The sequence below is a fragment of the Psammomys obesus genome, unplaced genomic scaffold, assembly GCF_907164565.1.
Source record: "Psammomys obesus unplaced genomic scaffold, mPsaObe1.curated_primary_1811, whole genome shotgun sequence".
NCBI lineage: Eukaryota > Metazoa > Chordata > Mammalia > Rodentia > Muridae > Psammomys > Psammomys obesus.
In genome coordinates, this window is record NW_026586589.1 from 7500813 (window position 1) to 7511191 (window position 10379).

Here is a 10379-nt window from a genome sequence, read left to right on the forward strand (position 1 = left end):
CTCCCACCATGCCTGGTTTGGCCTTCCGTGTTGAGATTTGCCATCTCTTTACTGAGTATAGGAACCCCTCAGGTTTGGATAAAAGAGACAAAGCATAACTGTATCCTAGCCAGAGGCCCGGGAGCCTCTGCAGCTCTGGGAGGGATGATGAGAGTGTCCCTCTGGCCTGTAGGGGGAAGTCCTCTTAGGAAAGGCTATAATGAGTATACTGCCTGTGGAGAGCTAGCCTAGGCTTTGGTTGACGAGGCCATCCTTGTGGGACCCCTCCTCATCTTCCTTGCCTACCTGGCTACATGGAGGCCCTGCCTCACCCTGCCAGCCTCCAACTTGGAGCAGAGGCCACCCAGGCACAGGATGGTCCAGGGCTGCTGCTGAGGGCTGCTGGAGGCAGGGGGAGGGAAAGGTTTCCTCTTTCAGTCCACTCCTCTCCTCCACAAAGGGCCACTGTCTGAGCACAGAGAGACTCTGGAAGGAGGCCTCCCAAGGTGCTCAGCAACAGGGCTGGGTTTCATCAGGCCAGGCCTCTGGGCCAAGTAAACATCAGGGAAGGAACAGGCCCAGCCATTTCTGCAGACCAGCTCCCCGAAGCAGGCCACTCAGAGACATCCCAGGGACAGTAAGGATGGCTGTGGATATCAGCATGATTTTAGAGCTGCAGAGATGGAGAGCCAGAGATAAGGAACTGGCTCTGCCTGGCGCTTGCCATTGCCCAAGGCACCATCCTACCGTCCTTGTCAAATGCAAGCGTTTTACAAGAACGTGTTGCATTAGTTCAGAGATGGGAAGGAGTTTTGTGAGCTGGAGAAAACAGGGAATACTTCTTGAGGAGAGTGGGACTTAAGCTTAGTCTCCATGAATGCACGAGAAGAAGGAAGGTATCTCAGGCAGGATGCAAGGTGAGACGCAGTCTTGGAGAGCAGAGGCACTTCTGGTCAGAGACTACACCCCTCTGGTTACAGTAGAGAATTGGCCTAGGGAAGGAGAGGAAGTTAGTCTGCAAAGTTTGGTTGGGAATTAAACCACAACTAGTCTGAGCCAAGTTGAGGGGTCCTGAGCAAAGCAACCATTGGGGTAAAGGCAGAGTTTTAGAGACCACAGGATGCCCTGAAAGAGCTCCAGACTGACCCCTGCTCCTCTGGAAAGCCTGGGGCTGGCTATGCCTTCTCTCTGAGGCTTGGCTTCTTCGTCTTTAAAAATAGAAAGTGTTCAAGATTGGGAAATGCTCAGCACCCATGGAAACCTTAGGGCGTGGTAGCACATGCCTTTTATCCCGGCACCAGGGAGGCAGAGGCAGGCGCATCTCTGTGAGTTTGAGGCCAGCCTGGTCTACCAAGTAAGTCCACAACAGCTAGGGCTATTACACAGAGAAACCTTGTCTCAAAAAGAAAAAAATAAAGAGACTACACTAGAGAATCTTAAAGCCCTTTCTGTCTCTGATGTTAAAACCCATAGATCACATCAGGTGAAAGAAGAGGTAGGGAGGATGGGAGGGCAGTTGCATCCCCAGGGACTCTGGGCTGCTCTGCATGCCCTCATCTGTCCTGCACTGTGTGAAAGCCAGCACCGCTACCCCTGGCCCTGCCAGGCACGGTGCTAAGTATTTTTTTATTGTTGGTTTTTGATTTTTCAAGTCAGGGTTTCTCTGTGTAGCCCTGGCTGTCCTGGAATTCACTCTGTAGACCAGGTTGGCCCCAAACTCAGAGATCCACCGGCCTGAGAGCTGGGATTAAAGGGGTGTGAAGCCTTGGTTGTGCTGAACGCACAGAGATCGCCTGCCTCTGCCTCCTGAGCGTGCGCCACCTCTACTGTTGGATATGTAGGTGTTTCTTTTCTATTATAGACAATATGTTATTGGGCATACGTTATTCAGCACATGCAGGAAGATGTCTCCAGGATACAATCCCAGAATAGAAATTACATGCTAAGTTCTTTATATTACTTAATACAATAGTTTAAAGCAATCGTAATTATGCAAATTGCACAAATAAGGAGAATCAAGCCATAAAAAGACTCCACGACTAGATAGGTCAAAGTCACATAGCTCCCATGTGGTAGCGTAGAACTTCCCAAGAGAGGCATTCTGGGAACTCTGAAAGCAGAGTCGACAAACTCTTATCATTCTACCAGTGTTTCCCATATGGTGGTGTCCCCGGGAGGACCGCAGCCAGACCTGAGGGTTTCTCAGTCATCTGTTGCAGGGTGCATGAATCTGCATCTCAACTAGTTCCTAGATGACCCTGGTACTACAAAGCCCACTTTGGATAGCTTCACTTCCTAAGATCTCTCTCACTCTAACTGTTCACTTAGGTCAGAAAGCAAATGGCTGGTATTCTGCACGTAGCCTTGATGGGACCAGAGTTGAGACACACAGGAAAGGCTTCCTGGAGCCATGAGCCTACGCTCCATGTAGACAGTATGTGAAACTTAATAAATACTTACAGAATGAATGTAAAAACAAATGAGGTACGAAATGTTCCATCCAATTTGTTGCTGCCTCTTTTCCTAGCCCCCTGGGAAAGCCCACTGCCCACGCTGGCTGAGACCCAAATTCATGCTCTGAGAGCCCTTAGAGAGACGCTGTTCATTTCCTCCCATCACTCCTTTGACTTATAATGAAGTCAATGAGGCAGCCAAGCCCCGTTATTAATGGAGAGACAACATCTTACCAGCCTAGAGTTCCACTGAGATCAGTTGTCCAATGCTCTCGTTTTATTAACATTAACAGCGATGGATATAATTCATAGCATACCCGTGCAATCAATACACTTACTTAAACCTCTCTAGCCAGTACTTCCTCCCCTTTTACAGTAGAGAGCTTTCTTCCAGAGACGAAGCCTTTCCGTGGGACCAGCCTGGCAGTCCCAAGCAAACATGACCGGGAAGATTTAAATTCGGGAGGTCTGCAGATGCTCCTTCCCCAAAGCAGAAAAACAGATTTCCCACAAATCTGAAGGAACAAAAGGCACAAGGTCACGTGCTTACTGGCGGCACTCACACACCAAGCCAACTCCTCCGGATTCTGGCTTTTGTACAGAATTAGATTCCTAAGGTAGGAGATCGGAGGCCCGGTGGTCCCTTCCCCAGCCCTGCTGTTTCCTCCTGTTGCCTCTCACCTGGCCTCGACTCCTACTCCTGATGTTGCTCCACCTCAGGCTTTTCCTAAGCCCCCTTCCCTGTTGGTGCACCTGCTCTGGGTCCTCCAAGGCCCAGTCTTATAGTTGAAAATGCTCAGGTTCCAGACCCTGCACAAACAACACTCAGAAGTCATTATGGACATCTATGGTGAAAGGTATCATGAGTCATGGAGAGGAATTTCATGAGCCCACTCAACCCGATGTAGCTGACCAGAGAGTTGGACTGGACTGTTGCTTACCAAATGGCTATGGGACAGATGGGACATCAGCCAAAGTGGTCAGCCATCTTGGCCTTCAGGCAGGCGTCGGTGAATCAAGCTGGGTCAGACACAGGTGGCCAGGGAGGTACATCAGGCAGACCCAGTCACACAGAATGCCCTGTCCATCAGGTACATGCACATTCAGAGGTAGGCAGAATTAACAACCATGCCAACTGGGCTGAGGGGCTGGTCAGCTGACTCATCCCAGTGTTGTGGAGAGGCTCAAGGGGATAGCCCGGTCTAGTTCTGGAGCCAGTGAGGGCATTCGGATCCAGGTGTGGTCTAGGCCAGCCCACCCAATCCCATAAAGCTGAGGTGGGCGTGGCTCAGGCCGCTGGCATAGATGGACTCAATCGGTAAACTGCCACCAGGCAGGCACAGGTGGCTGACACCGGTCAGATGCAGCTTGTCAAGCATGGATAGGCTCTGCTTGGTCGGCCGCAGTTAGGTCACCTCAGACAAAAGCCTCCTGTCAGGAGAGATGCCATCAGCCACGTAAGGGCAGTCAGTCAACTGTGGTAAGATGGACAGAGCAAACCGTCTTGGTCTGTCAGGCACCCATGAAATCAGTGTTCAGTCGGACAGCCAGACACACTCGAATCATCAGGCAATGATGGCACCTTTGGCCGGTCAGCTGGAGGCGGTCCGTCCGGTTGTATCCAGTCAAGAGCGAGGTTTCAGGTCCTTTGGGTTCTGGGCGGAGCCTCGGCTGGAAAAGGGCGGGGCCCCAGTCCTGCCGGGCCTGAAGACAATGTCTTCCCAGCAGCCTTGTAGTGTTGCCATGGCAGCTGGGGCCAGATCCCAGCCTGCAGCTGTACCAGGCTTCTCTACTCTTGCTTGGGCTAGTTGGTTCAGGATTCTCTTTCCCTGGCCCCAGGACCACTAGAGCCTAAAGATGGAACACTGAGGAGCGGCAGCGGCAGCGACAGCGGCAGCGGAGGGCTGAGCACAGCAGTCTGCCACGGCTGGGTGGCCACTTTATCATCTCTACCCTCTTGGGAACGATTGGGAATGGCTCACATATAAGGCCGTGTTCGACAAGAAGGACAGGAACGCAGAAACTCCCGACCCCCAGACGCATACCATGACCCTGCAGGGAGCAATCAGATTTCTCCAGACAGTGAGGGCATGTCCACAAGAACTGCTCACGAAGTGATGTGATTAGGGCACGCTGGGCTCTGTGATGACAAGGCCGAGTGTCAAGCCTGCGATGAAAGCGGGCTACAGTATTTGATCTGAGCCTCAACACTGCCCCTGTGATGACTCTCTTTACAGAGGAGGAAATCAAGCACAGAGGGGTCTCATGGCTTGCACAAGGTCAGCTGCCCTGAGGTTCGCGAGCCAAAATGGGATGCAAGGATAATCTAATCCTTCATATGTTGACATGAGAGTCCTTAAGCAAATTCTGATGGATGTAGTGGTGTAGTCCCAGCTGCTGGCAGGATGGAGAATCGCCTTAGACTAGAGACTGTCACAGGCAACATAAAGTTAAAAAAAACTCTATCTTTTTATTATGAGCCCCCTGAAGGCCCCTGAAAGCACACAGCACCATCATCTCCATCAGCAGCTCTCTTTGCTCTGCTTCAGAAAACCCAGCCCTCTGTTGAGTCCTGTGCATGCCTTTGCCTCAAGAGCATCTTATAAGAATGTTAGAATTGAGAACTGAGGGGCTAGGGCTGTAGCTCAGTGGTAGAGCACTGTGCCCAGGATGCATAAGGCCCTAGGATTGATCCCTGACTCCAGAAAGGGAAAAAACAAAACAAAACAATTTATTCAGGTTAAATCGGGGATTGTGGTGGAAGTTTTGGTCTCTTCAAAAACACAGTTATGTTATGTAAACATGTTTTTGTTTTGATCCCAGGTGTGGGATGTGGGACTGATTCAGACTGTCCACAGCAGCAAACTATTTGCCCCATGCAGGCTCTGAGAGGGGCTCTTTGCCAGATGCAGATAGTTTAACCCTGAAGACACTGAGAGGGAATAAATGCCAGAGCCCAGAGTGTTAGGGGACTCCAGGAAAGAAGAATGCTGCTCTGCTCTCCTGCTGCTCCTCCCTCCTGCTGCTCCTGGTTGCTGTTGCTGCAGTTTGAAGAGAAGAAACTGGAGATATCCTGAAATGAAGATTGGACTTGTCCCAAAGAACCCAACAACCCCAACCAGAAGGAAGTCACTAAAGAGAACTCTGTTCCCTCTCCCCACTAACCTTCTTTCTCTCCTACCTGGTGTTGGGGTGTTGGAAGGGATTGAGGCAGAGACGGGAAAAGGAACCAAAATAAGGTAGAGTTTAAATATAGTGCCTACAAGGGGCAAATTATGAATCTATCTTGCAGGGTTCTAAGGTTAGGGGCCACTGAAAAGCTGGTTAAGTACACTGTCAGGAAGGAACCCAAGAATATGGCTTCAGGTTCAAACCGCTGTGATCAAGTTCTAGCAGTGTGAACCAGTGATTCAGGAACATATCGTCATAAACTAAGATGTCTACAAAGGTCATGAGGTCATGAAACTAAGTTAAGGGTCAGACAAGCACACTTGTTCCATCTAAAGGCCTATCTGTTCCAGGTGTGAGGGGTGGGTGGCTCTCTGAGTTTGAGGCCAGCCTGTGTCTACAGAGCCACTTCAGGCGAGCTAAGGGTATGCTCTGAGGCCTTATCTATAAACAAACAAACAAATAAATAAATGTGTCCTGTCCTCGCCACCCACTGTCTCTAGCCCTCTAGTTAGGCAGTGCTGACTAAGTCAGTTAACACAGAGTCTGGTTTCCACTATATAGAAGGAATGTTTCATCTCACAGTGTGAAATTTTATGTTGATCAAACATTTCTGTCTGTGGAAAACATGGGAAGTGAAGCATAGTCTATAAATGGAGGGGAAAGAAAAAATGCTGACTGAAGGCCTGTTGAGCATCTGCCACACAGGCTACAGGGATTCTGAGAGCATTCCTCTGAGGAAGGGCTTGTGTCCCTCTCAGACAGATGAAGAAAGGCCCTTAAAGGAGTATAGTGGCTTAGCCAAGGTCACAAGCTTGTTTGTATTGGAGCCACATTTAAAATTTAGACCCTCTGACCCCTCAGAGCTGTCTTCTTTTCCCAAACCCACGATCATTCTCACTACTGATGAGCCCAGGGCCTAGTCTGAGATCAGCACTTGCCTCTGAGCCATACCCCAACCTCTGGCATCAACTGTTGGCCAAGTGTGATTTGTGTCTCAGGGGTCACACCCAGATGACTCTGTTAGAGCCAGAAAGAATAGGTTTTAAATGTCAGACCATGATTGTTATTCAAAACATACAGCCAGCTGTGGTGGTTCTGTATTTTATATCAGTCCCAACCTCAGGAAGCAGAGGCAGTCGGATCTCCGTGAATTCAAGGTCAGCCTGGTCTACAGAGCAAGTCCAGGGCATCCAGGGCTGTTACACAGAGAAACCCTGTCAAAAAACCAAAATTAAATAAGTGAGTAAGTAAGTAAATAAATAAGAGTAAAATAAATACAGAGGAGGTTTACTGACAAGAGACTCCTCAATTTCATTCAGCCAGGTTGTAGTAGGCTAAACAGTGGCTGTCCAAAGACACCTGGTTCTCCTCTTTGGGGCCATTTTCCTCTCTTACCTTTCTTTTCTTCTTTTTTCTTTTGGTTTTTGAGACAGGGTTTCTCTGTATAACAAGAGCCCTGGCTGTCTGGGACTCACTTTGTAGACCAGGCTAGCCTTGAACACACCAAGATCCAACTGCCTCTGCCCTCCCAAGTGCTAGGATTGAAGGCATGCACCACCACGCCCAGCCCTCTCTTACCATTCTTTTTTTTTTTTTCTTTTTTAAGATTGATTTATTTATTATGAGAGTGAGTGCTCTATTTGCAGGCACACCTGATGCCAGAAGAGGGTATCAGATCCCAGTATAAATGGTTGTGGACTACCATGTGGTTGCTGGGAATTGAACTCAGGACCTCTGAGGAAGCCTGGTGACTCCACAAGGACAGAGGGATTCTAAGTACAGGCTGGTACCAGGATCCTTACAAATTAGCATGTCCAAATGCTACCACTCCCTTCTGAAGAGCTTAGGGAAGAGCAGTTGAGAGGAAATTGGGTCCTGAAGAGAACCTTCGTGAGTGGGATCAACGTTCTTATTGGGGGGACCCCACAGAGGTCCCTGACCTCTCCTGTCATGTGAGACAGGCTGGAAGACTCCCTGTGTGATCTGGGAATCAAGTCCTCACAAGACACCGAATCTGCTGCTCCCTTGTTACCAGACATCCAACCTCTAGAGCTGTGAGAACTGTGCTTCTATTGTTGCGTGGGTGTTTTTGTTTTGTTTTGTTTTGAGACAGCGTCTCTCTAGAGAGCCCTGGCTATCCTAGAACTCTCTGTGTAGACAAAGCTGGTCCAGCACCCACAGAGCTCTGCCTGTCTCTGCCTCCTGAATGCTGGCATTAAATTATATGCCACCATGCCTTGCCAAATCTCACTGTTTATAAGCCACACAGTTGATATTTCCTTACAGCAGCCTAAAGAGACATTGTGCACACAGCTATGGAGGACATTGTTAAGCTGGTTTGAGATGACTGAAGCTTGAGAAATTCTAGACTAGAACAGAATAGACCCTGAATTCAAGCCATGATCCAGTGAGGAGTTTGATCAGGTTGTTGGCACACACCTCCACACAACTGGCTTCCAGGGCCCTGCTGCCAATCACATCTGCCTGGTGCAGAGGCACATGGCTGTTGATGAGGTGGGTACCGCCTGCCTAGGCCCAGGGAAGGGGGGCTGCTGCTCTGTTTGTTTCTCTGGCAAGTGTGTGGGTGGCTTGAAGCTCCGCACTCTTTCCTGCTAATGAGCTTAGAGCTTTTGCCCTGATAAACACTGCTACATGTCACGGGGCTGACATGTGATGGCTCCCAAGGAGAAGTGTGAGCGATGCTCATTATTTTTGTTCAGCCTTAAGTGTGAAAACAGCCAGAAAGACAGGGTGGCCAGACCAGGCTCACCCTTGACCTCGGAGTCTTGTCTAGAGTCTCTGGACCCGTGCAGCCTGCCTCAAGGATGCTCAGAATTGTACTGCATCTTTTATATTTAGCCCAGTAACCTGCTTCCCAGTTGAGCAGAATTCTGCATCCCAGACTCTCTACCCTGGTCCAAGACAGAAAGCCCTTCAAAGGCTTTCATTAGCTTGTCTGCTTCCAGTCTGAGCTGTGAGTTTCTGCTCAGACCTTGAAATCTTCTGTAATGCTTCAGGGAGCTGCGGAGTCAGGTGACTTGATTAGACTCCTGGCTTTTCCTGAGAACTAGACAAATTACATAGCTCCTATCTGTAAGAAAAGAATAAAGCAACATACTCTACAGATCTGCTGTGCAAATTAAATGAGACAGCAGAAATAAAGCCTTCAGTTATTAAAGTGCCTGACCCAGAGTGTGTGCCCAGTGAATTCATCTGTGTAAGAACTACTGCTGGAGCCTTGTGTGGTGGCGCACATCTGTGATCCCAGCACTCAGGGAGGCAGAGGCAGGTGGATCTCTGTGAGATCCTACCTGGTATAAAAAGCAAGTCAGGGACAGATAAGGATACAGAAAGAAACCCTATCTGGGAGTGTATGTGTGTGAGGGGGGAGAGACCAAACAAACAAACCAGCTACTGCTGGGTGTGGTAGCACAAGCCCAGCTTGGAGAGGCCTTCATGTGGATCTCAGTGAGCTCAAGGCCAGCCTGGTTTACATAATGCTTTCCTGGCCAGCCGGGATAGTATAGTGAGATCCTGTCTAAAAATTCTACAAAGAAAGCAAGCAGGAAATGTGCATGACCCTCATCCTGAGTTCCAGGAATCCCAGCTTGTCTGGACACTGAGGAAGCCAGAGCTAGAAAAGGGACTGTGATCACCGATTCCTTGACTTGTCACTGTGTGCACTTCCCCACCTGATGTCTGAAACCCTTGTGGGATCAGTCCTCCTTTGGTACTAAGTCCAAGAACTTTTTTTTTTCACACACTAGAAGCCCTTTGCTTTCCCAGTTTTCTAGCCCTCCAGTGTTCCCCCTTGTCATCCACTGAGGACTGGAATCCATGGCTTTCCATCAGCCTTCCATCAGAAAGATCTTTCTGCCCATCTAGTTGTCCTCTTGGGAGTCCTGTGAATGTCTATATCAAGAGTCTTAAGCTTGGGCTGGGGGTGTGGCTCAGTGGTAGAGCAAATTTTAAGGATGTCCGTGGCTGTGGGCTCCATCCCCAGTACAGTGGTGTGGGCATGGGTCTTTCTTCTATAGAGCTCATCAACCTCATCATACATATTTTTTCTTTCCTTGGTAAACAGAAAGTTCACCTTTTTCAATAAAGGAAGCTCTTTATAGCTTCTTTTGTGCTATATTCAAGTTGATAACACCACTAGTCTTACACTTTGGAGCCATTATTAGGTTTTATGCTGTTTTATTCTCTCTCTCTCTCTCTCTCTCTCTCTCTCTCTTAATGGAAGCTAAAAGAGGGTTTTGGATCCTAGTAGCTTTAGTTTCAGGCACTTTGTGCTTCTGATGTAGGTCCTGCGATCTAAACTCTAGTCCACTGACAGAGCAAGTTCAAACCGCTGAGCCATTTCTCCATCCTCAAGGGTAGTGTGCTTGTTGGGGTTCTTTGAGATGGTGGGGGAATGTGCTCACTATGCTGCCTTGGCTGATTTGGAACTTGCTATGTGGCCTTCGTCCCTTCCTTAGCCTTTTGGTGTTTGTGGAGCAGATCTCTGTTAGGAGGCTCTTCCCCGACACTCCACATGACTGGTCGTTCCTTGCCTCCTTCAAGACTTTGCCCATTGAGCTTGAGAAATGGCTCAGCAGTTAAGAACACTGGCCACTCTTCTAGAGGACCCAGGAACATCATGGACATGACAGCTCACAACTGTCTGTAATTCCAGTTCCAGGGGATCTAAACCAAAACTCTGTGTCTCTGTCTGTCTGTCTCTCTCTTTCACACACACACACACACACACACACACACACACACACACACACACAC

General features: G+C 49.0%; 1 long non-coding RNA gene across 1 annotated transcript; it reads right to left on the reverse strand.

The window, feature by feature from the left end:
• Nucleotides 1-2687: 2687 nt before the first annotated feature.
• Nucleotides 2688-4454, reverse strand: LOC129672728 (uncharacterized). The gene is made up of 2 exons (XR_008719545.1): nt 3374-4454; nt 2688-3242 (listed from the first exon to the last, which is right to left on the reverse strand). It is a non-coding gene; the product is annotated as an uncharacterized LOC129672728 (long non-coding RNA).
• Nucleotides 4455-10379: the final 5925 nt, after the last annotated feature.